At 36.1% G+C, this 26375-nt stretch overlaps 1 long non-coding RNA gene across 1 annotated transcript; it reads left to right on the plus strand.

Annotated features, from left to right (window-relative positions):
- Window positions 1–7340: 7340 nt before the first annotated feature.
- On the plus strand, window positions 7341–26123 carry LOC116582471. The gene is made up of 3 exons (XR_004282441.1): window positions 7341–7351; window positions 15903–15913; window positions 26025–26123. It is a non-coding gene; the product is annotated as an uncharacterized LOC116582471 (long non-coding RNA).
- The last annotated feature ends 252 nt before the right edge of the window (window positions 26124–26375 follow it).

A 26375-nucleotide genomic window follows, 5' to 3' on the forward strand; every position in this document is an offset into this window, starting at 1 on the left:
AACCATATGGTCATTTTGATAGATGCAGAAAAAGCATTTGACAAAGTATAACATCTATTCATGATTAAAAATCCTCAACAAAATTGGTTTTGAGGGAACATACCTCAACATAATAAATGCCTTATATGAAAAAAAAAACTGAAAATCATGATCAATGGGGAAAACTGAGCATTTCCCCTAGGGTCAGGAACAAGACAAGCATGTCTAGTCTCACCACTTTTATTGAACATAGTACTGAAAGTCCTAGCCACAGCAATCAGACAACGAAAAGAAATGAAAGGCATCCAAATTGGTAAGGAAGGAGTAAAACTTACACTACTTGCAGAAGACATGATACTGTATATAGAAAACCCTAAAGACTCCACCAAAAAACTACCAGAAGTGATAAATTAATTGACTGAGGTCACAGGATACAAAATCAATGTATAGGAATCTGTTGCATTTCTATATACTACTAATGAAACAGCAGAAAGGGAAATGAAGAAAAAAAATCCCATTTAAAGTTGTACCCAAAGTAATGAGATACCTGGGAATAAACCTAAGCAAAGAGGTGAAAGACCTTTACTCTAAACACTATAAAACACTGATGAAAAAAATTCATGAAAGAAATTGAAGATGACACAAAGAAATGGAAAGACATTCCATGCTCATGGATTGGAAAAACAAATATTGTTAAAATGTCTATACTGCACAAAACAATCTACACTTTCAATCCCTATCAAAATACCAACAGAATTTTTCTTAGAAATAGAAGAAACAATCCTAAAATTTGTATGGAACCACAAAAGGCCTTGACTAGACAAAACCATTTTGAAAAAGAAAAACAAAGCTTTGGCATCATAATTCTGGACTTCAAGTTATATTATAAAGCTGTAATAATCCCCTCAGATTATTTTTCAGAGTCCATAGAGCTGTAATAATCAAAACAGTATGGTACTGGCATTAAAAATAGACATAGAGCTGTGAAGTGTGTAAACCTGGCGATTCACAGACCTGTACCCCTGGGGATAAAAATATATGTTTATAAAAAATAAAAAATTAAAATAAAATAAAATAAAAATATATTAAAAAAAAACAGAAATTACTAAAACTCAAAAAAAAAATAGACATAGATCAATGGAACAGAATAAAAAGCCCAGGGGAACCTGGGTAGCTCAGTCAGTTAAGTGTCTGACTCTTAATTGCAGTTCAGGTCATGATTTTAGGGTCATGAGATTGAGCCCTGTGTCAGACTCCACACTGGGCATGGAGCCTGTTTAAAATTCTCTCCCCCCTTCCTTGCCCGCCCCCCTCTGTTTCTCTCCCTCTATAAAAGAAAGAAAGAAAGAAAGAAAGAAAGAAAGAAAGAAAGAAAGAAAGAAAGCAAGCCCAGAAATAAACCCACAACTATTTGGTCAATTAATCTTTGACAAAGCAGGAAAGACTATCCAGTGGGTAAAAGACGGTCTCTTTAACAAATGGTGTTGGGAAAACTGGACAGCTACATGTAAAAGAAAGAATTTGGACCACTTTCTTATACCATATATAAAAACAAACTCAAAATGGATTAAGTACCTTAATGTGAGATCTGAAACCATAAAAATCCTAGAAGAGAACACAGGCGTTAATGTCTCTGATATTGACCATAACAATATTTTTCCAGATTTGTCTCCTGAGGCAAATGAAACAAAAGCAAAAATAAACTACTAGGGTTACATCAAAATAAAAACTTCGGCACAGTAAAGGAAATGACCAAAAAAATAGACAGCTAGGGTGCCTGGGTGGCTCAGTTGGTTAAGCAGCTGACACTTGATTTTGGATCAGGTCATGCTCTCAGAGTCATGAGATTTGAGCCCCATGTGGGGCTCCATCCTGGGCTTAGAGCCTCTCCCTCTGTTTCTGTCCCCTGCTCCCATGTGTGCTCTCTCTCGCTCTCAAAAAAAAAAAAAATGTAGAAGGCAACCTACTGAATAGGAGAAGATATTTGCAAATGACATATCCAATAAAGAGTTACTATCCAAAATATATAAAGAACTTATATACAACTCAACACCTCCAACATAAATCATCTAATTAAAAATGGGCAGAAGTCATCAACAGATATTTCTCCAAAGAAGACATATAGATGACCAACAGACACATGGAAAAATGCTCAGCGTCACTCATCATCAGGGAAGTGAAGATCAGAACCAAAATGAAATATCACCTCACACCTGTCAGAATGGTTAAAATCAAAAACTCAAGAAACAACAAGTGTTACCAAGGATGTGGGGAAAAAGGAATCATTGGGCACTTTAGGAATGCAAACTGGTACAGCACTATGGAAGACAGTATGGAGGTTCCTCAAAAAATTAAAAATAGAGCTACCCTATGATTCAGTAATCACACTTCTGGCTATTTACCCAAGGAATACAAAACCTTAATCTGAAGGAATATCACCCTATGCTTATTGTAGCACTGTATATAATAGCCAAGTTATGGAAGCAGCTCAAGTGTCCATCAATAGATGAATGGATGGTGTGCCCAGTTGGTTCAGTTGGTATAGCATGTGACTCTTGATGTCAAGCTCATGAGTTCAAGCCCCACATTGGGCATGAAGTCTACTTAAAAAATAATAAATAAATAAATGTCTTTTAAAATAGATGAACAGATAAGGAAGATATGATATATATTTGCAATAAAATATTATTCAACCAAAAAAGAATAAAATTTGCCATTTGCAACTACATGGATAGATATAGATAGTATAATTAATATCTAATAATTAACTGAATAAGTCAGTCAGAGGAAGACAAATACCATATGATTTCACTCATGTGGAATTTAAGAAACGAAACAAACAAAGGAGGGAGAAAAAGAGACAAACCAAAAAACAGTCTTAAGTATGGACAACAAACAGAGGTTACCTGAGGGAATGTGGGTGGGGAATGAGTGAAATAGGTAAAGGAGGTAAAGAGTACAGTTATATTGATCAGCACTGAGTAATATATGGAATTGTTGAATAGCTTTATTGTCCATCTGAAACTAATAAAAAACTGTTAACTAGAGTGGAATTAAAATTTAAAAAAGGAAATGGAGGCCACAATCCAGGAAAGTGGGGAAATTGTAGGAAAGCCTAGCACCACTATGCTGAGTAATTATTTTATTGATTGGCAGTGGGACGTCAGCTTTGCCTCTCAAATTACAACAGTGGTGCATAGGTGCCCAGCAATTACTCCAACAAAACCTTCTAAATTCAACAAGACACAGTTTCTTGTTGTCAAGGCTCAGAGGACATAAAGTCTATCACTTATTGAAGTGATTCAGAGCTGTTTCTAGAATAGGAGTTCTCCTGATTTAAATAGACAAAGTGAATTTTTTGTCCATTTTAATATTCTCATTCTCTTGGGGGGGGGGTTGGTTGATTTGTTTTGACTTTGGATTTAGTTCATTTTATGTATTTGTACATATTTTTTATCTAGTTTCGAGCTATTTTTTAAGACAACATGTTCTCGAGCTTAGCAAGAAGCCAGTAGCAGCAGATGGGGTGTTAAGTGGGAGATAGGATCATCTCAATTGTTTTTGGCCCTTACTTCACCTGCCAAATCAAGATAGATGATGAGTATGGGTTCTGCCCCCCAAGCTATAACATCTATGATTCTGTTTCCTGGCCCTGTCATCCATCAACTTGATGGAAGTTCAGTAAGTTCAAAAACTAAACATGCCACAGCTCTCATCTGACTGACTTTAAATGAGTTGGGGATAGGGTAAAGAATAGATGAGTTAAGAGAGAAGGAAAAATGTTCGGAGCAAGAGATAGAGAGGGTAGGTAGTTGTCATCCAATTTTCCTAGATCACATCTTCATTGTAAAAAGAATACTAATTTGCATACTAATTTAAAATCTTCATCTAATGTTAAGACTGACATTTTCAAACTTCTTTTTTTTTTTTCACTTTTGTCATATTACTGGGAAGTGACTTAGTGTGTCTGTGGACTCTCTGAATTCCACAGGAATAAGATCACTCAGTACTATGGCCACCTGCCAGTACAACTTGTTCTAAATCTCCTTAGCTTTGAGAAGTCTCATTATCAAACAAAGCACAATGTCAATATAGCAGGAAGCAAGTTAGACTTGATTAGCAATACTATGGATAGGTCACCAAAGGCTGTGATCTTTGTCAGAGCTCCTTTGAGCTGTTGCTACTCAGATGGTCTGCGTCATGGCATTTATCTTTTCACCTGGATTTGTGCCATAGTTTTAAAAATGATTTTGTATGATGAAATAACACATGTCCAGCCATAGGCCATCTATGGCCATCACTTGGATCTGGTAAGGATAGTAGAAATAAAATCCTGATTATTCATCTGTAAAAAGTACTGATTAAAGACAAGTGGGACAAATCTATCTCTCTCTCTCTCTCTCTCTCTCTCTCTCTCTCTCTCTTTCTCAGCCTTTGGCTTCCCTAGATGAATATATTCAATACAGTCTGCTGCAAACATGTAGTAGAAGGCAGAAGTATGGGAATAGCAGAAATACTAATTCCCTCCAATTTGAATCTTTTTTTATCTGGGAGAATGGATTTTTGAAGGTACATGGAACTAATGTCCCAACACTGTTATTTGGACTCAAAGGATAGGAACTGAACAGCATGATCATATGACCTTGTTGCTAAGGCAGTCAGGTGACTTAACTACTGAAGAGACATTTTCTTTCTCAAGTCCTAAAAAGTGGAAATGAGAAAGAGAAAGAAACATTTGTTTTCAGACACAGAGCAACAGAAAGTACAGTATTGTAGTTTCTGAGAGAGGGAAACAGATGAAGTGAACCCTGGCTCTCTTCCTTGAGGCACTTTCCAAACAATGCTTCAGGGAAGAGGAATCCAAGTAGAGCATAGTGATTTCACCAAGTTGAGAACACAGAGATAAGTATTCAAGAAGGCTGAGATAGCTGGGGAAGAGGAAACTACGGGCAAGGGGGAAGTTCTAGAAATTTGCCTAGATGTTTGCTGCAGTCTTTTGCTAAAATAATAAGTCCTGCATGCATTAGGCAAAACACTATAATTCTGGGCATCAAATGATCAAGGATCTGTGAATTAAACAGTTCTCAGAGTTCACATAGAACTTGGTTCTATGTTCCTACCTGCCAGAGTAAGGAGACTATTCAGCACCCAGGACTCAGGAATAATAGAGAGCCAAGAACATCATGCCTTTCTAGCTGGACTAAATTAGCTAAGGGTAAAGACTATCTTACACCTGTCTCACAAACTTAAAAGCCTTGAAAGGATCAAACTTATACAAGTAAGTCAAGTGTCTTCCAAAACAAAATTCAACAGTCTTTATATTTTTTAAAGGTTAATTTATTTATTTCAGAGAGAGCTTGTGCATGCATGGGGGAGAGGCATAGGGAGAGAATCTTCAGGCAGACTTCCCCCTGAGGATGAAACTCAATGCAGGGCTCGATCTCTGACCCATGAGATCATGCCATGAGCCAAAACCAAGAATTGGACACTTAACTGTCTGAGCCACCCAGGCACCCCAAAGTTCAATTGTCTTTAAAGGAAGACAAGAAAATCCAGTACTCAACAGTATGATAGTCACAGTTCCATCCTCCAATAAAACATTATTAAACATGCAAATTAGTCAGAAAATGTGATCTATAACTAGGAGAAAAATCATTCCATACAGATAGATCCATAAATGAGAGAGGTGATGGAAATAGCAGACAAGAAATGTAAAACAGCTATTATAAATATGCTTAGGGTTTACAGGTATACATGAATATAATGAGAAAGTAAATGGAATTATTAAAAAGAAACATGAAAATTATAAAGCTGAAAAATACAATGTCTGAAAAAAATCTCTGTATGGAAGTAAGGGCAAATTAGGTACTATAGAAACATATAGTGAACCTGAAGAGAGAAAAGAAATTTTCAGAATGAAGCACAGGTAGAATAAAGACTGAAATAGAATTATTAAAGTGGAGTTCATTAATAGTCAAACTAAAAGAATAGTATAAGCAAATGGCACAGTACTTTTGATTATGAGGTGTTTGGGAAATGGTAATATTGTGGTTAGAGCATAGAGAGAGGAGGGAAAGTGCTGGATTATAGATAAGGTTATAAAATTAGGTTTGGGTTAATCAAGAAGGACCTCATATACTATGCTAAAGATTTTGAACCTTATTCTATGGACGATGGAAAATAATCTAAGCTTTTGGAATGAGTGCTTGACAAGATCAAATTTGTGTTTTTGAAAGACCAGTTTGGATGGACAGTGATTTGCAGACAGGGGATATCAAATTCAAGGAAATAATTTGTGAGGCTTTGGAGAAGTCAAGGTGAAACAGGACAAGAGCACCGACTTGGACATTGGTTTAAAAAAAGCAAATTCATGTGTAAGACTGATGATTCACAGACCTGTACCCCTGAAACAGATAACACAATATATCTTAATAAAAATGCTAATTCATAAAATTTTCAAGTGGAACTGACATTATATGGTGCAAAGATTTTGAGGAGTATAGGAAGAGGGAGAATGAGGATGTTGAAGAAGAAGAGAATCATTTCAAGGTTTCCGGCTTGAGTAAGTGGTAGAATATTGAATTGACATCATTCTGAGATATCAATAGCAGGAACATCACCTTAGGGGATGTAGTTTTGGACATATTGAGAGTGAAGTTCCTGTGGAACATCCAGGCAGAGAAGTGCTGTAAGTAAGATGGATAGAATTTGGAATCATTCACAAATAGATAGGGTTGAAAGCATAAAAGTAGATAGGGCAGAAGGAGAATATGTCTAGATTCAAATGAGAAAAGAATCAAAGGTGGAACCATTGGAAGTAACAACATGTGAAGATCAGATTGAGAAAGAGAAGCAGTCAGAAATGTCAAAGAACTAGGAGACTAATATTGTGGAAACCAGAAGAGAGACCTTCCAGGGGAGAGTGATAAACAGTGTTAAATATTGTTGAGAGACCCAGTAGTTTATCCTGCTTGAGGAAAAGAGGTAATTTTATCTAGTTTAATTATTCATTAGTGCCTCTAGTGAGAGTGGTTTCAGCAAGACAAAAGCAGACACCATATTGCTGCAGACTGAGTAATAAGTCAGAGGCAAAGACATAGAGTCTTTGAATACAAACTGCTTTTTTCAAGATGCTTAGCTGCGAAGAAAATTAAGAGAATATGGTGATACCTTGAGGAAGAGACGCTCTTGAAGGAAGGTGAATTATTTAAGATAGAGAGTATTTGAGGTTGTTTGTTCCCAAAATGAGAAAAACCTGTGCAAAAAAGAAAGCTTAAAGACATAGAAGAGGTGAGGGGGCTAACTGATGGAGTAATGACTCTGAGGAGGCAAATCATGATTGGAATGATTTGTCTTGGAAAAGATAAGGGCAGTTCTTCCCATATGACAAGAGGAAAGGAAATAAATACAGAATGGTTAGTTTAGGGCACTTCCAGGTGGCTTTAGATTTCTCTGTGAAGGAGGCAAGATCATCTGAGACGTGCACTTAGGGGTCTTAAGAATATAGGATAAATTTGTGACTGGCATTAGTGACAAATGAAAGAAAAAGAACTGATTAGAACAAAAATAGAAGTGTCAGCAACTTTGGGAGTACATGTGAGATTAGAAAGTTTAACATTGGGGGTGCCTGGGTGGCTCAGTTGGTTAAGCATCTGCTTTCGGCTCAGGTCATGATCCCAGGGTCCTCGGATTGAGCCCTACTTCAGGCTCCCTACTCAGCAGGGGGATTTTCTTCTCCCTCATCCTCTGCCCCCCAGCCCCGACTTTACTCCCTCCCTCCCTTTCTCTCTCTTTCTGACAAATACATAAATAAAATCCTAAAAAAAAAAAAGCTTAACTTGGAAATGGTGCCTACCAGTGTACTTATGTTCTTTTCTGCAGTAGCACGTTGCAACCTAAGATTTAAAGTAAAGAAAATAGATCTTTATGTGCATCTGATGTTGGATATTTGCGGGGCAGGGCTGATGGAAAGATAAGTAGGTAAAGAAATTAAGGGCAAAAGTGAGGGTATAGAAAAAGGCATGAGAATTTGCTCCAGCTTTGCATTGAACGTGAAGCCAGCAAGGAGCCAGCACTCTGAGAATAGAGAAGGTTCAAAGATTTCAAATCCTCAAAGATATTAAGCAACAAGTTTAGTGGGAGTGGGGAAAATTGAGAGGAGGAAAATTAGGATGCTTTGATCAGAGGGTGATATAACTGAATTGAAGTTTCTGGAGATAGATGAGATTTACAAGATGACAAGCTCTAGGATGTGGTTACAGAATTCCTAAATTGGAGTAGAAGTGATATTTGTTGGAACTAAGTGAGCTCAAGAAATTGTAAGGCTGCATTTCTGAAGTTACCCAGTGAGTTAGAATAATTAATGTTAGTGGTAGCAACAGGTAAACCAGGAAATATCAACAGATTAACAATACAAGAGTTTGTTTTGCACTCATAGAGTCAGGAGCAGGTTGGTAGGGGTTCTCTTCCTTCAAATGGCTTAAAATTCAAACTCCTTCATGTTGAAGTCCTACCAGGTCAACACATAGTTTCTAAGGTTGCTATAACAGGGGAGGAATAGGACAATGCCTACTGGCTCTTAATTGTGTCAACTCAGAAGTAACATATGTCATTTCAGCTCACAGTTCATTGGTCAGTTCAATTTACATGCTCCCAATAATTGCAAGGAAGGCTAAGAAATACAAGGAAGTCAGGGGAATATTTGTGAATGCTGTCTCAGCCACATTCAGGAGAGACAGCCGGACTTGGAGTAGCATTGTACGTTAAGTTTCAAAGTTCTGAATGGATGTGTGTATGGGTACATTGGGGAAGTGAGGAGAGGCTACTAAAAAGGTGGAGGGAAGGTGCTATATCCAGAATGGTTTTAAAAGAGGAGAGGGTTTTCAGTGAGGTTTTAAAAGGTATAATTTAGAAACCTCTGTAAGGAACTTAAGAAAATGCTGTACCATGTCCATGTTCATGATCTGGGTAGGGACATAGTTTGTGATATGGCTTAAAAAATGAATTGGGAACAAATTGTGGTGGGAATTGAAATCAGATTAAAGCTTTTGGCCTTCACCGTGAGGCAAAAGGATAAAATTGTGTGATAATAGGTGTCATGAAGGAAAATGATTTGGAAATGACGTTCAGAATACATTGGAGAAAGTAGAAACTGGAGGTAAGAAAAGCAGTTAGCTAACAGGGGCCTGACCAATTGTGGTCATGGTGGGAATCCAATGTTATATGCAGGAGACATTAAGAGAGAAAAATCAGCAAGCTTTGATAATAAACAGTTGCTATATATTTATCTGCCTCCAACACGCTTCCAAAAAAAAAAAAAAAAAAAAAAAAGCCAGTTAGACCTTGGAAGGGTTTAGGACACAAAAGAAAGATGGATGAGATATTTACCAAAAGTCAAACACAGATAGACTAGCAGGCAAAAGATTAAAGGTAAAGGAAAGAAGTGGAAGAAAAAGCCTGAAAACAAAAACAAAAGCAAAAACAAAAACAATGGGCTCCAGGGGCACATGACCTCTAAGTTGGAAGGCATAAGGCAATGATGATTATCAGCAACTGAAGGTCGCACACTGGGGCTTCTGGCATCTAAGTCAGAGGTTGGCAGCCTTTCAGAATTGGCTTGCTGAGTCAGCATTTATTTTTTCACTCTTAATTTCAGACTTCACATGCTTATAATAAATTTCTTCAATTAAAAACACTTTTTCAGTATAACTAAACTGTTGTTGCATGTGAAGTTCTCTTTAAAAGCTTAAAGACTAAGAAGCTGCATTTAAAATGAAATTATAAAGAAGATTTAGTGAGGTTCCTTTTTTATTTTCTTTTGTTTTGCTCTGTTCCCCAAGTTCCTGTTCAAATTTGTATACTCAAATCTATGTTCTCAAACCTATCTCAAGCTATTTGTGTCCCAGACTCAGCCCCACTAGCTCCAGAATTGTTATTATCACAAATGGCTGATAATGTTCCAAGAGGCCTGAATTGAGGTCACAAGGGACCAGAGCTCACCCTCTGCTGGGTCTGAAGCTACTTGAAGTTAGGAACATAAATGGTAGAGGAAGCACAGGATACTGTATGAGCACAATGTAAGGAGACCTGAAGTGCTCTGTAATGCAAGAAAGGACCTTTCTGAGATCGGAAGAGTGAATAGGATATAGTATGGAGGCCTATAACTGAAACAGCATGTGATGTGTTGAAGAAAATGCACAATATCCATGGCAGTTGGAATATAGGGATCTAGTTGATAATGGTGTGAGATAAGACTAGAGAGGTGAGCAAGGTTTAGAACTTGGGAGGGAAAGATGACATCTCTCTTAGTGGTATATAAAGCAAGCTCATCATTTTGTATATTATTTTGTTTAATAATAAAGCAGATACTGTTCTAAAATGTTTTACAGATATTAGCTCCTTTAGTTCGGACTCCCACCTTTGGATAAGTCCTGTCACTATCGCCATACTAGACATGCGGAAACTGAGGAATGGAGAGGTTACATAACCTTCCCAAGATCACACAACAACAGAACTGGAACTCAAACTCAAGGTGTCTGGCTCCAAAGTTTGTATTCCTAAACACAGCACAATACTGCCTTATGCCAATGTAATGTGTCTTCTTGGACAAGTAAACAAGATTTTGTTTATAATTAGAATTGTTAGTTGTACTAATTCAGATACAATAACATTTTTAGTATAGAGCCACTAGACTCCAGGGCACTCCATGGATGGCCAGAGGCCCAGGAAAATCCACCGAAAGGAAAAAAAAAAAAAAAAAGCAAGTGTTTGTGTGAACACGTGCATACACACACAAATTATTTTTGTTAAAAGATATATTTGACTACTTCTGATTGTGGAAAAATGGAGTAGATTTACTTTCTCCTATTCCTTCCAATAAAGTACAAGTGAAAACCCTGGGCATCATGTATAAAACAAACTAGAGAAAACTCTGGAAGTTAGAAAAAAGCAGACTGGCTAGGAAACTTAGGACCCAGAGAATGACATGGTGGTGAGTTTCCTGGTTTCTGAGTTTTCCTTTTGCCTCATATATCATAGATATGGAAATAAAGAAATCTCCAACTGGGAAATGCCTACAGGTAGAAACAAAAAAGGTCCAACAAAAGCCTGTTCTCTCTAGCCAAATGGCCAAGAAAGGACAGCTTTGGAAGACAGTAAGCATTTTAGGTAATAACTGATCTCTTCCAGCTAAGCACTATGGAAAAAAGTAGTGGCTCTACCTCTGTCCATTCCAGTGAAGGACAAATAAGGAGTCTACAACTCTCAGGGGTCTATAACTAGGCAACATAACACCCTCACCAGACTTGAGTCAGAGAAAGCCAAAAAGGGAACTAAAAACTTTTATCACTGCCAACTGGTAAAAAGGTTAAACCCTCATTCTCCCACAGTGTCAGGGGAGACTACCTGGGGAAACTGAACTTTCACCCACACCCAGCAGTAATGAGGCACTCCTACCCTCCCTGCTTGTGGTTGTATCAAAGGAGGACTAATGGAGAATAAAAGCTTTCACCATTAACCAGCAGTCATAAAACCACCCCATCCTTTTGTGTCATTAGATGCCATGTGGAAAGCATCATGAGGTACTCTTATTCCTCCTAGCCAGGGAGATATCAGTAGTAGGAAACCGAAAATGTCACCCCCACCTAACAATAATGAGAATCCCACCCCACCTGAGTGTCAAAGTAAGCTAAGTGAGTAGGGAAACTGGACTTCTACCTTCAGCTGGCAGTAACAAGGTGTGTTCCCTTTCTCTGCCAGAACAGTGTGAGAAGCTAGCAATGTAGAAGATTTAAATAAGGTCCAGACTCTCATTCAATAGTACCCCAAATATCCAGGTTTCAGTTTTAAAAATCGCCAATCATAGCAAGAACCAAGATCCCAAACTAAGAAGATGGTATCATAGGTGTTTAGATATGCCCAAGTTCATCAAAGTGTCCACATTAAATATGTACAGTTCTTTGTATATGAATCACACCTCAATAAATCTGTTTATTTTTTTCCAAACCTTTAAAAAAAGATTTTATTTATTTATCTGACAGAGAGAGATAGTGAGATAGAGAGCATAAGCAGGGGGAAGAGGGAGAAGCAGGCTCCCTGGGAGTCCAATGAGAGACTTGATCTCAGGACCCTGGTATCCTAGTCAGAGCCAAAGACAGAAGCTTAGCCGACTGAGCCACCTAGGCAACCCCCAAGAAATCTGTTTAAAGGAAGACAATCAATTGGTTCCAAGATGATAGAAATATTAGAATTACTTGATAGATATTTTATTTTATTTTTTAAAAAGATTTATTAATTTATTTTAGAGAGAGAGAAAGAACACAATCAGGGGGTGCAAAGGGAGAGAGACTCTCAAGCAGACCCCATGCTAAGCTTGGAACCCAAATCAAAGTAAGGCTCAATCTTGTGACCCTGAGATCACAACCCAAGCCAAAACCAGGAGTCATACACCTAACTGACTGCACCACCCTAGCTTCCCACCTGATAAATATTGGAAAGCAGTCCTATAAAAATACTTAAACACACAATTACTTGCATGCTTGAAACAAACCAAAAATGGATTCTTGGTGAAGAAATAAAAAGCCTCAGCCAACAATAAAAGACATAAAGAAGAACCAAATGAAAACTTGAGAACTGAAAAATGCAATAAACAAAAAAGAAAAAAAATAATAAAAAGGATGGCCTCAACAGCAGAATGGAAAGAACAAAGGGAAGAATTCATGACCCTGAAGAGAGAACAATGGAAATTGCTCAATCTGAATAACAGAGCGAAAATAGTTTGGAAAAAAAGTGAACAGAGTCTGAGATTTAACAGTCATGTTATTGGAGTCACAGAGGAAGACTCCAACTTATTTATAACAGATAAATAATTTGAATGATGCAAATTTTTCTTAAGGAATCATGGAGACCAGAAGGAAGTGGCACAGCCTTTTTTAAGTGCTGAAAGAAAAGAATTGTCAATCCAGATTCCTATATCTGATTAAAATATCACTCAGAAATAGAAGAGAAATTGAAACATTTTGAAGAGAAGGAAAACTAAGAGAGTTTGTTGGCAGGAGCCCTATTATAAAAATGAATGGCAAAAAAAAATCTCTAAACAGAAAAGAAACAATAAAAGAAGGAATCTTTCGACTTCAGGAAGATAAAACGAATGAAAGAATCAAAATATGAGTAAAGTACACTTTCCTTTTCATCTTGAGTTTTCTAATTATGTTTGATTCTTGAAGAAATATCCTAACACTGTATAGTGTGATTATAAATGTCTACTCTAATAACCCACAGTAAAGAAAAAGGAAAACACAGAATGAAAAAACAGACAATAAACAAAAAGGCAGACATAAATGGGCAGACATAAGCCCTGGCATATCGATAACTAAATTAATTGTAAATAATCTAAGTATACCAATTTTTAAAAACTGGAAGAGTGGATTAAAACCATGAAACTGTACCCCAATGTTCATAGCAGCAATGGCCACAGTCACCAAACTGTGGAAAGAACCAAGATGCCCTTCAATGGACAAATGGATAAAGAAGATATGGTCCATATATACAATGGAGTATTATGCCTCCATCAGAAAGGATGAATACCCAACTTTTGTATCAACATGGATGGGACTGGAAGAAATTATGCTGAGTGAAATAAGTCAAGCAGAGAGAGTCAATTATCATATGGTTTCACTTACTTGTGAAGCATAAGGAATAATACGGAGGACATTGGGAGATGGAGAGGAGAGGTGAGTTGGAGGAAACTGGAGGGAGAGACAAACCATGAGAGACTGTGGACTCTGAGAAACAAACTGAGGGTTTTGGAGGGGAGGCGGTGGAGAGGTTGGGTGAACCTGGTGGTGGGTATTATGGAGGGCACATATTACATGGAACACTGGGTGTGGTGCATAAGCAATGAATGCTAGAACACTGAAAATAAAATAAAATAAAATAAAATAAAAATCATGACCCAACCATATTTTGTTTACAGAAAGTTCAAATAAATTAAGACAATATAGGCACGCAGAAAGTATAAGGATGGGAAAAGATATATTGTGTTAACATTAGTCAAAGGAAAGCAAGAATGGCTATATTAATATCAATATAGTAGGCTTTAGAGCAAATAAAATTACTAAGGACAGACAAGGATATAACAAATGATAAAAGGGTCAACCCACCAGGAATATACAGAAATCTTAAATGTCCATGCACCAAAAAACAGAACTACAAAAGATGTGAGGCAAAAATTGATAGAACTGAAAGAAGAAATAGACAAATATAGAATTATAGTTTGGGACTTTAACAGCCTTCTCTCAACAATAGATGGAACAACTAGACCAAAAATCAACAAAGACATAGAAGAATTCAACAACACCATCAATCAACTGGATCTAATTGACATTTATAGAACACTCTACCCAATAACAGTTTAATACATATTTTAAATATGAATTCTTTTTAGGATCCCACAGAACATTTACCAAACTAGACCACATTCTGGGCCAAAAATCAAACCTCAACAAATCTGAAAGAACTGAAATAAATCAGAGTGTGCTCCCTGACCACAATGAAATCATCTAACAAATTAATAAGAAAATATCCAAACACATGGAAAGTAAAGAACATGTTTCTAAATAATCTATGAGTCAAAGAGGAAGTTTCATGGGAAATTGAAAAATATATTGAACTGAATAAGAATGAAAATATAACATAGAAATGTGTAGGACATAGCTAAAGCAATCCTGAGAGGAGAATTTATAGCACTAAATGCTTATATTTGAAAAAAGGCAAAATTTCAAATCAATAATATTAGTTTTACCTAAAGAACCTAGTAAAAGAAGAACAAAAAAAAAAACACAAAACAAGCCGAAAATAATAAGCACTGGAGAAAAAAATCAATACACCTAAAACCAGAAAAATAGAGAAAATCAATAAAACAAAGACCTGGCTCTTTGAAACATCCATAAAATTGACAAACTTCTAGCAAGACTGACAACTTAAAAAAGGGACAAAACACAACTTACCATTATCAGGAGAGAAACTGGGGATGGATTATCACTGTAGACCCTGTGGCCATCAGAGGAAAAATAAGAGAATTACCACAAACAACCCTACACAATTAGACAAAACAGATCAGTCCCTCAGAAAATACAAACTACCATAACTCACTCAATATGAAATAGATCATTTGAATTGCCCCATAAACTATTAAGTAAATTGAATGCCTAGTTTCAAAACTCTTGAAAAGAAATCCCCAAACCCAAGTAGTTTCATTGGAGAATTCAACAAAACACTTAAAAAAGAATTAACACCAACTCTTAAAATCTCTTGTAGAAAAGAGAGTACTATGGAGCCAGTATTATCCTGATAACAAAATCAGACAAAGACCATACAAAAATAAAAACGACAGACAAGATTCCTTGTGACTCTAGATGCAAACATCTTTAACAAGATGTTAAGAATACAAGTCAGCAATATGAAATAAAAATTATACCCCATAACCAAACAAAATTTATCTAAGGATGCAAGGCTGATTCATATTTGAAAATCAATCAAAAAACATATTAACAGGCTAAAGAAGAAAAATCACATGATCATATCAATCTATGCAGAAAAGGAATTTGACTAGATTCACCATCCACTCATGATATCTATCAGAAAAATAGGAATGGAAGGAAATTTCATCAACATAAAGAGCATACTACAGACAAAGGGCTGATATCCAAGATCTATAAAGAACTTCTCAAACTCAACACCCAAAAAACAGATAACCAAGTCAAAAAATGGGCAGAAGAGCAGAGACTTCTCCAAAAAAGACATACAAATGGCTAACAGACACATAAAAAGTGTTCATCATCATTAGCCATCAGGGAAACTCAAATCAAAACCACACTGAGATACCAACTTACACTAGTTAGAATGGCAAAAATCAACAAGGCAAGAAACAACAAATGTTGGAGAAGTTGTGGAGAAAGGGGAAGCCTCTTACACTGTGGGAATGAAAGTTGGTGCAGCCACTTTGGAAAGCAGTGTGGAGATTCCTCAAAAAATTAAAAATAGAGCTACCCTATGACCCAACAATTGCACTATTGGGTATTTACCCCAAAGGTACAGATGTAGTGGAAAGAAGGGCCATATGCACCCCATCATTCATAGCAGCAATGTTCACAATAGCCAAAATGTGAAAAGAGCCAAGATGCCCTTCAACAGAGGAATGAATAAAGAAAATGTGGTGCATATATACAAATGGAATATTAGTCATCAGAAAGGATGAATACCCAGCTTTTGCATCAACATGGATGGGACTGGAGGAGATTATGCTAAATGAAACAAATCAGAGAAAGTCAATTATCATATGGTTTCACTCATTTATGGAACATAAGGAATAGCATGGAGGACATTAGGAGAAGGGAAAAATGAAGGCGAAGAAATCGGAGTGGGAGATGAACCATGAGAGACTATGGACTCTGGAAAACAGAGGGTTTTTGAACGGAAGGGGGTAGAAGGATGGGTGAGCCTGGTGATGAGTATTAAGGAGGGCATGGATTACATGGACCACTGGGTGTTATGCACTAACAGTGAATCATGGAACACTATATCAAAAACTAATGATGTACTGTATGGTGACTAACATAAAACAACAAATAAAATAAAAAAAAAATTAAAAATAAAACAAAACAAGAAAAAGACAAACATACTAAAATCAATTATAGAGTTTCTTTATACTGGTAATAAGCATGAGGTCACCAAAATTAAAAATATATTACCATTTATATTGCTTAAAAATGAAATATTTAGGTGTAAGTCTAACAAAATATGTATAGAACTTTTATGCTGAAAACTATAAAAAGCTGATAAAAGAAATAAAAGATCTAAACAAATGGGGAGACATTGTGTTCATGGATTAAAGAATTCAACAAAGATGTCATTTCTCCCCCATATTTATGTACAAATTTAACATAATTCCTCCTAAATCCTAGCAAGATTTTGTAGAGCTATAAACATTATAATAAATTTTATTTGGAAAAGCAAAAAAACTGGAATAGCTAAGGCAATTTTGAAAAATAAGACTAAAGTGGGAAGAATCATTCTACCCAATTTCAAGATAGTATATAGCTAGAGCAATCAAGATTGTGACACTGAAAGAGTGATATGCATACAGAATGATGAATTAAACCTGAGAACCCAGAAATCCACCCACACATATATGCCCAACTGATTATTAACAAAAATGCAAAAACAATACAATGGAGGAAGGATTTTTTTTTTTTAAATACCTGGTACTGGAGCAAGAGGACATCGATGGACAAAAAAAGAAAAATCCTGACTTGTCTTACACCATATACAAAAAATTACCTCAAAGTGTTTCATGGACTTAAATGTACACTATAAAACTATAAAACTTTTAGAAAAACACATAGAAGAAAATCTTCAGGATATAGGGTTTGGCAAAGAGTTTGTAGAACTGACATCAAAATCACAATTCAGAAAAGGAAAAATTGATACATTGAGCCTCACCAAAGTAAAAATATTTTGCTTTGAGGAAGACCCTGTGGTTTAAAAGAGAGAGAGAAAGGGACAAATCAAGAAACAGACTCTTAACTATGGAGAACAGGTGCTGTATGGAAGTGTTGAATACTATATTATACACCTGAAACTAATGTAACACTGTATGTTAACTAACAAGAATTGAAATAAAAACTTTTAAGAAAAAAAAAAGACCTTGTAAAGTAGATGAAATGACAAACCACTAACTGGAAGAATATGATTGCAAATCAAATATAAAACAAAGTATTCATAACCAAAATATATAACGAATTTTCTAAGATCAACAGTAAAACAACCCAATTATAAAACTGGCAAAAAAAAAAAAAGTTGACAAAACATCCCACTGAAGAGAATATACAGAATATAAGCATGTGAAAAGATATTCACAGCATCATTATCCATTAGGAACATACATATTAAAACCACAGGAAGATACCACTACAAACCTATAATAATGTCTAGAGTAGAAAATAGTCACAATACCAAATGTGGGAAAGGATGCAGAGAAACTGGACCACTTGTGCATTGCTAGGGGAAGTATAAAGTGATATGGCCACTTGGAAAATGGTTTGGCAGATTCTCAAAAAACTAAACATGCAACACCATGTGATCCAGTAATCACATCCTTAGGCTTCTATGTCAGAAAAATGAAAGCTTGTATTCACACAAATACTGTACACAAATGTTCATAGCAGCTTTATTTGTAATAGCCAAAAACTAGCAATAACACATATGTCTTTCAATGGGGTGAATGAATAAACAATCTGTGGTATATCCAGACCCAGAATATTATTTAGCCATAAGAAGAGACAAACTATTGATACATGAAATAACTTGGATGAACATCCAGAGAACTATGCCTAGTGAAAAAAAGGCAATTCCAAAATGTTACATGCTGTAAGATTCAATTTACATATTCTTGAGATGACAAAAGTATATAAATGAAAAGTAAATTAGTGGCTGTCTGGAGCTATGGAAGCTGGATGTGAGGATGTGGCAGGAAGAAAGTAGCTATGCCAATAAAAGGGCAACATAAGGAATCCTTGTGGTGACAGAAATATTCTATATTATCTGTATCAATGTCAATATCCTGCAATATTGTCCTACAGTTTTTCAAAATGTTACCATTACAGAAAACTGGAAAGAGTGTAATTTAGATCTTTCTGTATTGTTTCTTATAGCTCCATGACGATCTACAATTATCTCAAAATAAAAAGTTTAATTAAGCGCGCCTGGGTGGCTCAGTTGGTTAAGCAGCTGCCTTTGGCTCAGGTCATAATCCCCGGGTCCTGGGATCCAGCCCCACATTGGGATCCTTGCTCAGCAGGAAGCCTGCTTCTCTCTCTCCCACTGCCCCTGCTTGTGTTCCCTCTCTCACTGTGTCTCTCTCTCTGTCAAATAAATAAATAAAATCTTTTCTTAAAAAGTTTAATTAAAAGAAATATTCAAATTGTTGAGTGACCATTAACAAATATTAGGGACATAAAATTGTATTCTACAAATTCAGAAATATTTTAAAATATTTTATTGTCAATGGTATTATGCTCCCGGGCCCTCTGTAATCTTCAAGGTGTTAACCTCTTATTACTTTCTTTTGAAATTCTTTTTGAAACTCGTATAAGTCTCTTAATCTTCCTTATCTTTAAATTCTCAATTTCCTGAAAATTGACTGCATAAGAGCAAATTTTTCTCTAGGGTACAGCAACAGGAATCAGACCAACATCTCCTTGAATGCTGAATATAATGAAAAGAAGACTGATCTGGAGCTTAAGAAACTGCATCTAGTCCCAGTTCTATCACTAATTAGCAGGGTAATCTAAGAAAGTCTACTTATTCTCTTTGGGTCTCAGTCACCTCATCTGTAGGAGAAAGCTCTCTAATGAGCCCATTAGCTCTCAAATTCTAGGAAATCAAAGAGATGTTGCCCTGAGGAAGGTTATTTTCTCCACCCTGAGGTAATTGAACCAGCTGTGTGAATGCCACCCCAGTTCTTAGATGCCTGTTATGACTACCTTCTCTCCAGAAGTCACTGTGGGCCTGTTCTATCTGCTAGACATAGTGTACCTGAAGTTACAGATAGATATTTTGTGTACCTGTTAAAGGAAAATCTTGGACATTTTAGGAAATGCATTTGGTTGAGAGAAGAATTTCATGCCAGGCAAATGTGTATTTCACTCTGAGCTGTGTGCCTTCCACAATGGGAAGTTCAACTTGGTGGCGCTGGGGAAGAGGTTTGAACCAGCACCAAAAGAAACCTTTTTCTGTGTGCCAAGATTAAGAGTGGTGATTTCAACCTAAGGCTGCTGAAATTGGACCTAGGGCCCAGAGAGAAAAGGACCTGCTTTTTCAGTGTCCCAGGGAATAGAGAAGTAGTTGGTGTGTGTGTGTACCAGCGTGCGAGGAGGGAAAGCAACAGTGCAGAATGATCAGACATAATATACTACAACAATCTTCTAATTGATCTCCACAGTCTTTACTCTCTTCAATCCATCTTCCACATTGTTATCAAATTCATTTCCTAAATCCCATATCAGATTGTCTCCTCTTGCTCAAAAATTTTCAGCAGCTTCCCACTACATTTAGAATAAAGTCTTAACGATCTAGCATGACTTGTGGCCCCTTTCCAGATCTGACTCCCCTTTATCTAATCTAACCTTATCTGTAATTACAGTTTAACCATCTATCTCGTACTATTCTCCAACCGAACCACATGCTTTTCCACAAAACAATCTATATCTTATTGCCTTCATGTATTTCTCCCACTACTGTACATCTGCCAACCTCTTCCTTTATGAAATCTTACTTGACCACTCCAATTGATGCAGATTTCATTCCACCCCTGACATCCTACAGTACTTTGCATCTACTTTGAAAGGAGAACTAATCATCACAACTGGCTTCAAACACCTTCTTGTTTTACAAATTATCTCCTAGCTTTGTCATTTCATAGTGAAATTTTTGTTTTGCTTGAGTTTCCAAGGGAGCATATAACTATCTCCTCAAGCCATGAAGGCAAAGGCATATCCTTATACCATTTTGCATGCTTTATAGTAGTAACAAGGCTATGTGTTTAAAGGCCCTCAAATTTTACTAATTTTACATTGTGGATTCGGTATTGAATGGGTCTCTTCCTTTCTATCCTCCTTAGTTCAAGCCCTCCTCACCTCTGTCAGTAACCACTGCAACAGTCTCTTCAGTGGTTTCTACTGGATGGTTTGGTTTTCTCAACGTGAAAAAAACCCATCTACCCATCCACCCCACCCACACACACACAATAAACTCATCAACGACTCCTCATCCCCCTAAAGAAAAGGCTCAGGGCCTTTAAAGTGACATGAAAAAATCCACTAGAACTTTTTAAGAGCTGGGACAATGTCTTTTCCACTGTTGTACCTGACACCCCCATCCTTCCCCTGCCAATGCAATGTCTAACACATGTTACATGCTCAGTAACTAATAACTGAGTCTATAAATGAATTTAAAAATCATCAAATATCAGAAATGGAAGAAACTTTATGGAGTGTAAATTTAGAGATGAAGTTTCACCCTCTTGATTTACATATGAGGAAAGTGAGACTCAGAGATTTTATCCCTAAGCCAACGTTCATCCCAACCCTCCGTACCGCACTGAACTTTGGAAAATAATAGAATGGGTCTCCCAAAGTAAAATGTGATGCTTCTTCTTTGAATAACTTTAAATATAGAAAGCATGCAAAGTCCAGAGATGGGACTCATTGGTCCTGTCAACTCTAGAAAATGTTACAAATTGGCAAAGCCCAGTGTGAAAAATAGTGGTATTTCCTCCTTCTTAGGAAATCCTTTTAAAGGCCCAGAATAATTTTTCCTAAGTAAACTTACATAATGTAATGTAGGGGGGAAAAACACCAGGTTTTTGAAAAGGAGCAAATAAATGGCTCAAATGTTCAATGCAGCCTACTTTCCACTGAAAGTGCACTTCACCTTGACACCTACAAGTTAGGATGCACACGGCAAACTGCATCAGGAGTTGGCTTTCTGCTAGATAGAACCCAGGATACAATGGATTTATACATGCTTTTGTTTTCTAGAATGCCCAGCTTTGTGGAAACTCCACTCCAAAAATAATAGTAACTTTTCCCTCCCTTTTTCAGTGGAGAGATAGCTCTCCAAATATCAGGTGTTCTTCAGATACCCCATTTTCCAGAAGAATCAGGAATAGAGAGTAATCTACATCCTCTAAAGTGCTCAGGAGACAGGAATAGCTTTAGAGAAAAGAGATTTTCTCTTGACTAGATACCCTTATGCCTTGGTGGCCACCCTTCTCCTAGGGATACCACACAGATCACACTGTATGCTTTGAAGTTATGGCTTGTGTTAACAAGATAGAAGTGGAGATAACTGGTGATTTAGTAATTTAGAAAGGTGTACATATGTTGAGAAGAGATGGAGAAACTGATCATAGGAAGGTTAAGGGCCTTCAAAGCACAAAATGCGTTAAGCAGATACACTTTGCTGTGTCTCCAAACTTGTTTTGTATGGTATCAAAAGGCAGTTGTTAAATGAAGACATCCAAGAAAAGACATTCTGGGCTTACCATAACTTTTCAGTCTCTTAACCTTAAAAAATGACGTGTTTCTTTCTTTCTTCAACAATTCCAGGGTGTAATGCCACTTTCTTGTGTCCTAGAGAAATATGCATCATAAAGTAGTCCTACAGAAGCACCCACTGTAAAACTTGAGTATTTATGAACAGAGTTTGCTGTGGTGGTTAAATGCAACTTATAACTAAATTATTTAATACATATTGAATTGTCTACATAGAATAACTGTTTTATGGTCATTGGGAAGCATATATTAGAAAGTCAATTTAAGTGACTAATTCCTTAAGTTTTAATATATAACCAAGTGAAATGCTTAGTTTTTCTTTTTTTTCCCTCGACTTTGGGCTAAGTCATCTGGCATTCTTATTCCCTCATACTCTCTCATAACCTCCCTACTTCCCTCCCTGACTACTGTCTGAATAGTCAGCTTCTCCTTGTCCCTCATTCTGAAGGGCCAGCCCTACAAATCCAAGGGACTCCTAGCAGCACAAATTTTGGGCCATCTGGTTCAGCCAGATTGGTGTTGGGGGTTCAAAGCCAGGGCAAGGGAGGCATGTGATGGGAGCGGTGGTAGCTCTGTTTTGTGTTTATGGGACTAGAAGCCAGATAAAGGGAGAGGTGAAAACCCAGGTGGAGTTTTCAATGGACTCTGGATCAACAGGATCTTCATGTTTTCAGGCCAGGGTTCTGATAAAAGCTGTGAGCTCAGGCAAGAATCAGAGAGGTTTTGATCAATCTTTGCTTTAATAAGGAGAATGAGGAAGAAAGCAGAAGGCCACTGGAACTTAGAAAACAAACATCAGTGATTTCACACTTAGATGTTGGATATCATTCTTTGTTGTTTACCACTGAAGTTTTTAAGCTCTGGGACTGTCTTACTCACTTTGACTTGACACCCCCACCCCCACTCTTGCCAGTGCAGTGTTTAGCACATGGTAGATGTTCAGTAAATATTTATAGACAAAGAAAAGCTATGGAACTGGGAGAGGGGGTTGGAAATAAGGGAAGTGTTTAAGGTTCTGTCTAGCCCTGGAAAACACAGTTGGGTCATAATCTTGATTTCTTATATTTTCCCAGAGGGAAAGAGTAGCAGTAATTTGAGACCTTAAAAATACTGCCTGCTAACTAATGGTTGAGCTGTATGGAAGTGTTTGAATTGGACTATGAAGGTTGTACAATTCTAGTTATAGCAGCAATTTAACTATTTTCTTTTTTTATCTTTTAAAAAGATTTTTCATATATAAGTGACATACAGGGTGATGAGTATTAAGGAAGGCACGTGTTGTGATGAGCACTGGGTGTTATATACAACTAATGAATCATTGAATACTACATCAAAAACTAATGATGTACTATACAGTGGCTAAGTAAACATAATAAAAAATGATTTACATGCAATAGACTGCACATATTTAAAGTATATGAATATATATATTATATATATTTATATATGTGTATATTATGTGCATATATAATATATAATCTCCATGAAAGCATCATGACAATGAAGATGTTGAACATATCCCTCATCCTCCAAGGTCTGCCTTTGCTTCTCTGTAATCCCTCTTTCATGCTCTTCCTCCCACAGACAACCATTAAACTCTTTCCTGTCACTACAGATTAGTTTACCTTTTCTAGAATTTTATGTAAATCAAATCATAGAGCATATACTATTCCTGGCTAGGTTTCCTTAAGCATAATTATTTTGAGATTTAAATATGTTGTGGTGTGTATCTATATACTTCATTCATTTTTATTGCTATGTAGTACCCCAGTGTATAAATACACTAAATTTGTTTTTTTAATTTACCTATTGATGGACCCTTAGGCGATTTCTGGTTTTCTGGCTATTACCAATAATGTTTCTATAAACATTTATGTACAAATCTTTGCACAGACATAGGCTTTAATTTCTCATAGGTAAACAGTCAGGAAAAGAATGACTGGATCATAAAGTAGGTGTACACTTAGCTTTTTAAGAAGCTGCCAAATTGTTTTCCAAAGTAGTTGAAGCATTTTACATTTCCATGAGGAAAATGTGAGAATTCCAGTTCTCCCACATACTCTCCAACACTTGCTATATTAAAAAAAAAAATCAACCATCCTAATATTTTGTAGTGGTATCTCATTAGGATTTCAATCTGGATTTCCCTAATGACTAATTAAGATGAACACCTTTATCTCTTCATGCACTTATTTGCTATTGTGTATCTTTGGTGAGATATGTGTTCAGACTTTTACCTGTTTTTTAAACTGAGTTGTTCATTTTCTTATTTTTAGGTCATGAGAGTTCTTTATATATTCTGAATACAAGTCCTTTATCAGTTATAAGAATCACAGATTTTCTCCTAGTTGGTGGCTTGTCTTTTCATTGTATTAACAGTGTCTTTCACAGAAATTTTTACTTTTAATTTTGATGAAGTCTACTTTATCAATTTGTTCATTCATGGATAAATTTTGGTGTTATATATAAGATATATTTCCATAACCCAAGGACACAATAATTTTATTCTGTGTTGACATCTTAAAAATTATGATTTTACATTTAGGTCTGTCATTAATTTTGAGTTGATTTTTGCATAATAAGCAAGATATAGGTCAAAGTTCATATTTTTTGCATTTGGATATCCAATTGTCTCTTTTCTTCAGCAAATTACTTTTGCATCTTTGTCAAAAATCAGTTGTCAAAATCTGTGTGTCTCTATTTTTGAATCCCCTATTCTGTTAACATTAATTTATTGACCATCTTTATGGCAATGCGATGCTATCTTGATTATGGCAGCTTTATAATAATTTTTGAAATCATGTAATGTTAGTCTTCCAACATTGTTCTTCTTTTTATATTTTTAAAAGATTTTATTTATTTATTTGAGAGAAATAGAGTGGGAGCAGAAGCAGAGGAAGATGGACAAGCACACTCTCCACAGAATGCAGAAACCCACATGAAGCTAAGTCTCACAACCCTGAGATAATGACCTTAAGCCAAAATCAAGAGTTGGGCATTTAACCAACTGAGTCACCCAGGTATCCCTGTTCTTCTTTTTAAAAGTTGTTTTAGACCACAGCACTATGAATCTAGACATCAACCATTCCAGAAAAAATCTGGGATGATCACAGATTCATGGAAATTAAATAACATGCTACTAAACAATGAATAGGTCAGCCAGGAAATAAAAGAAGATATAAAACTTACATGAAAACACAATGGTCCAAAACTTTTGGGATGCAAAAAAAGCAGTTCTAAGAGGAAAATTTATAGCAATACAGGCCTATTCAAGAAGCAAGAAATTTTTCAAATAAGCAAGCTAATCTTACAGCTACAGAGGCTTGAGTAAGAACAGCATAGAAAACCAAAACCAGCAGAAGGAAATAATAAAGATTAGAGCAGAAATAAATGAAATAGAAATTAAAAAAACAATAGAACAGATCAATGAAACCAGGGGCTGGTTCTTTGAATAAAATCAGTATAATTGATAAGCCTCTACCCAGACTTATCAAAAAAAAAAAAAAAGAGAGAGAGAAAGAAACCAAATAAATAAAATAATAAAATCACAAATGAAAGAAGAAAAATAACAAATAATAATGGAGAAAAACAAACAATTATAAGAGAATATTATGAAAAACTACATGGATAAATTCCTAGAAATATAATAACTGCCAAAACTAAAACAGGAAGAAATAGATAATTTGAGCAGACCAATCACCAGCAAAGAAATTGAATCAGTAATGAAAAAACTCCCTCAAAAAACAAAAGTTCGGGATCAGATGGCTTCATAGGCAAATTCTACCAAACATTTAAAGAAAACTTAATATCTATTCTTTTCAAACTATTAAAAAAAAGTAGAAAAGGAAGGAAAATGCCCAAATTCATTCTATGGGGCCAACATTACCCTGATTCCAAAGTCACGTAAAGACACTGCACACACACACACAAAAGAGAACTAGAGTCCAATATCTCTGGTGAACACAGATCCAAAAATCCTTAACAAAATATTAGCAAACCAGTTCCAACAATATATTAAAAAATAATTCACCATGATCAAGCTGGATTTATTCCTGGATTGCAAGGGTGGTTCAATAGTCACAAATCCATCAACATGATACATCACATCAGTAAGAGAAAGGATAAAAACCATATGACCATTTTAATAGATGCAGATAAAGCATTTGACAAAGTATAGGATGCATTCATGGTAAAAACTCTCAACAAAATATGCTTAGATGGAACATACCTCAACACAATAAAGGCCTTATATGAAAAACCAACTGTGAAAATCATTCACAAAAA

The sequence above is a fragment of the Mustela erminea genome, chromosome X (assembly GCF_009829155.1).
Source record: "Mustela erminea isolate mMusErm1 chromosome X, mMusErm1.Pri, whole genome shotgun sequence".
NCBI classification, from domain to species: domain Eukaryota; kingdom Metazoa; phylum Chordata; class Mammalia; order Carnivora; family Mustelidae; genus Mustela; species Mustela erminea.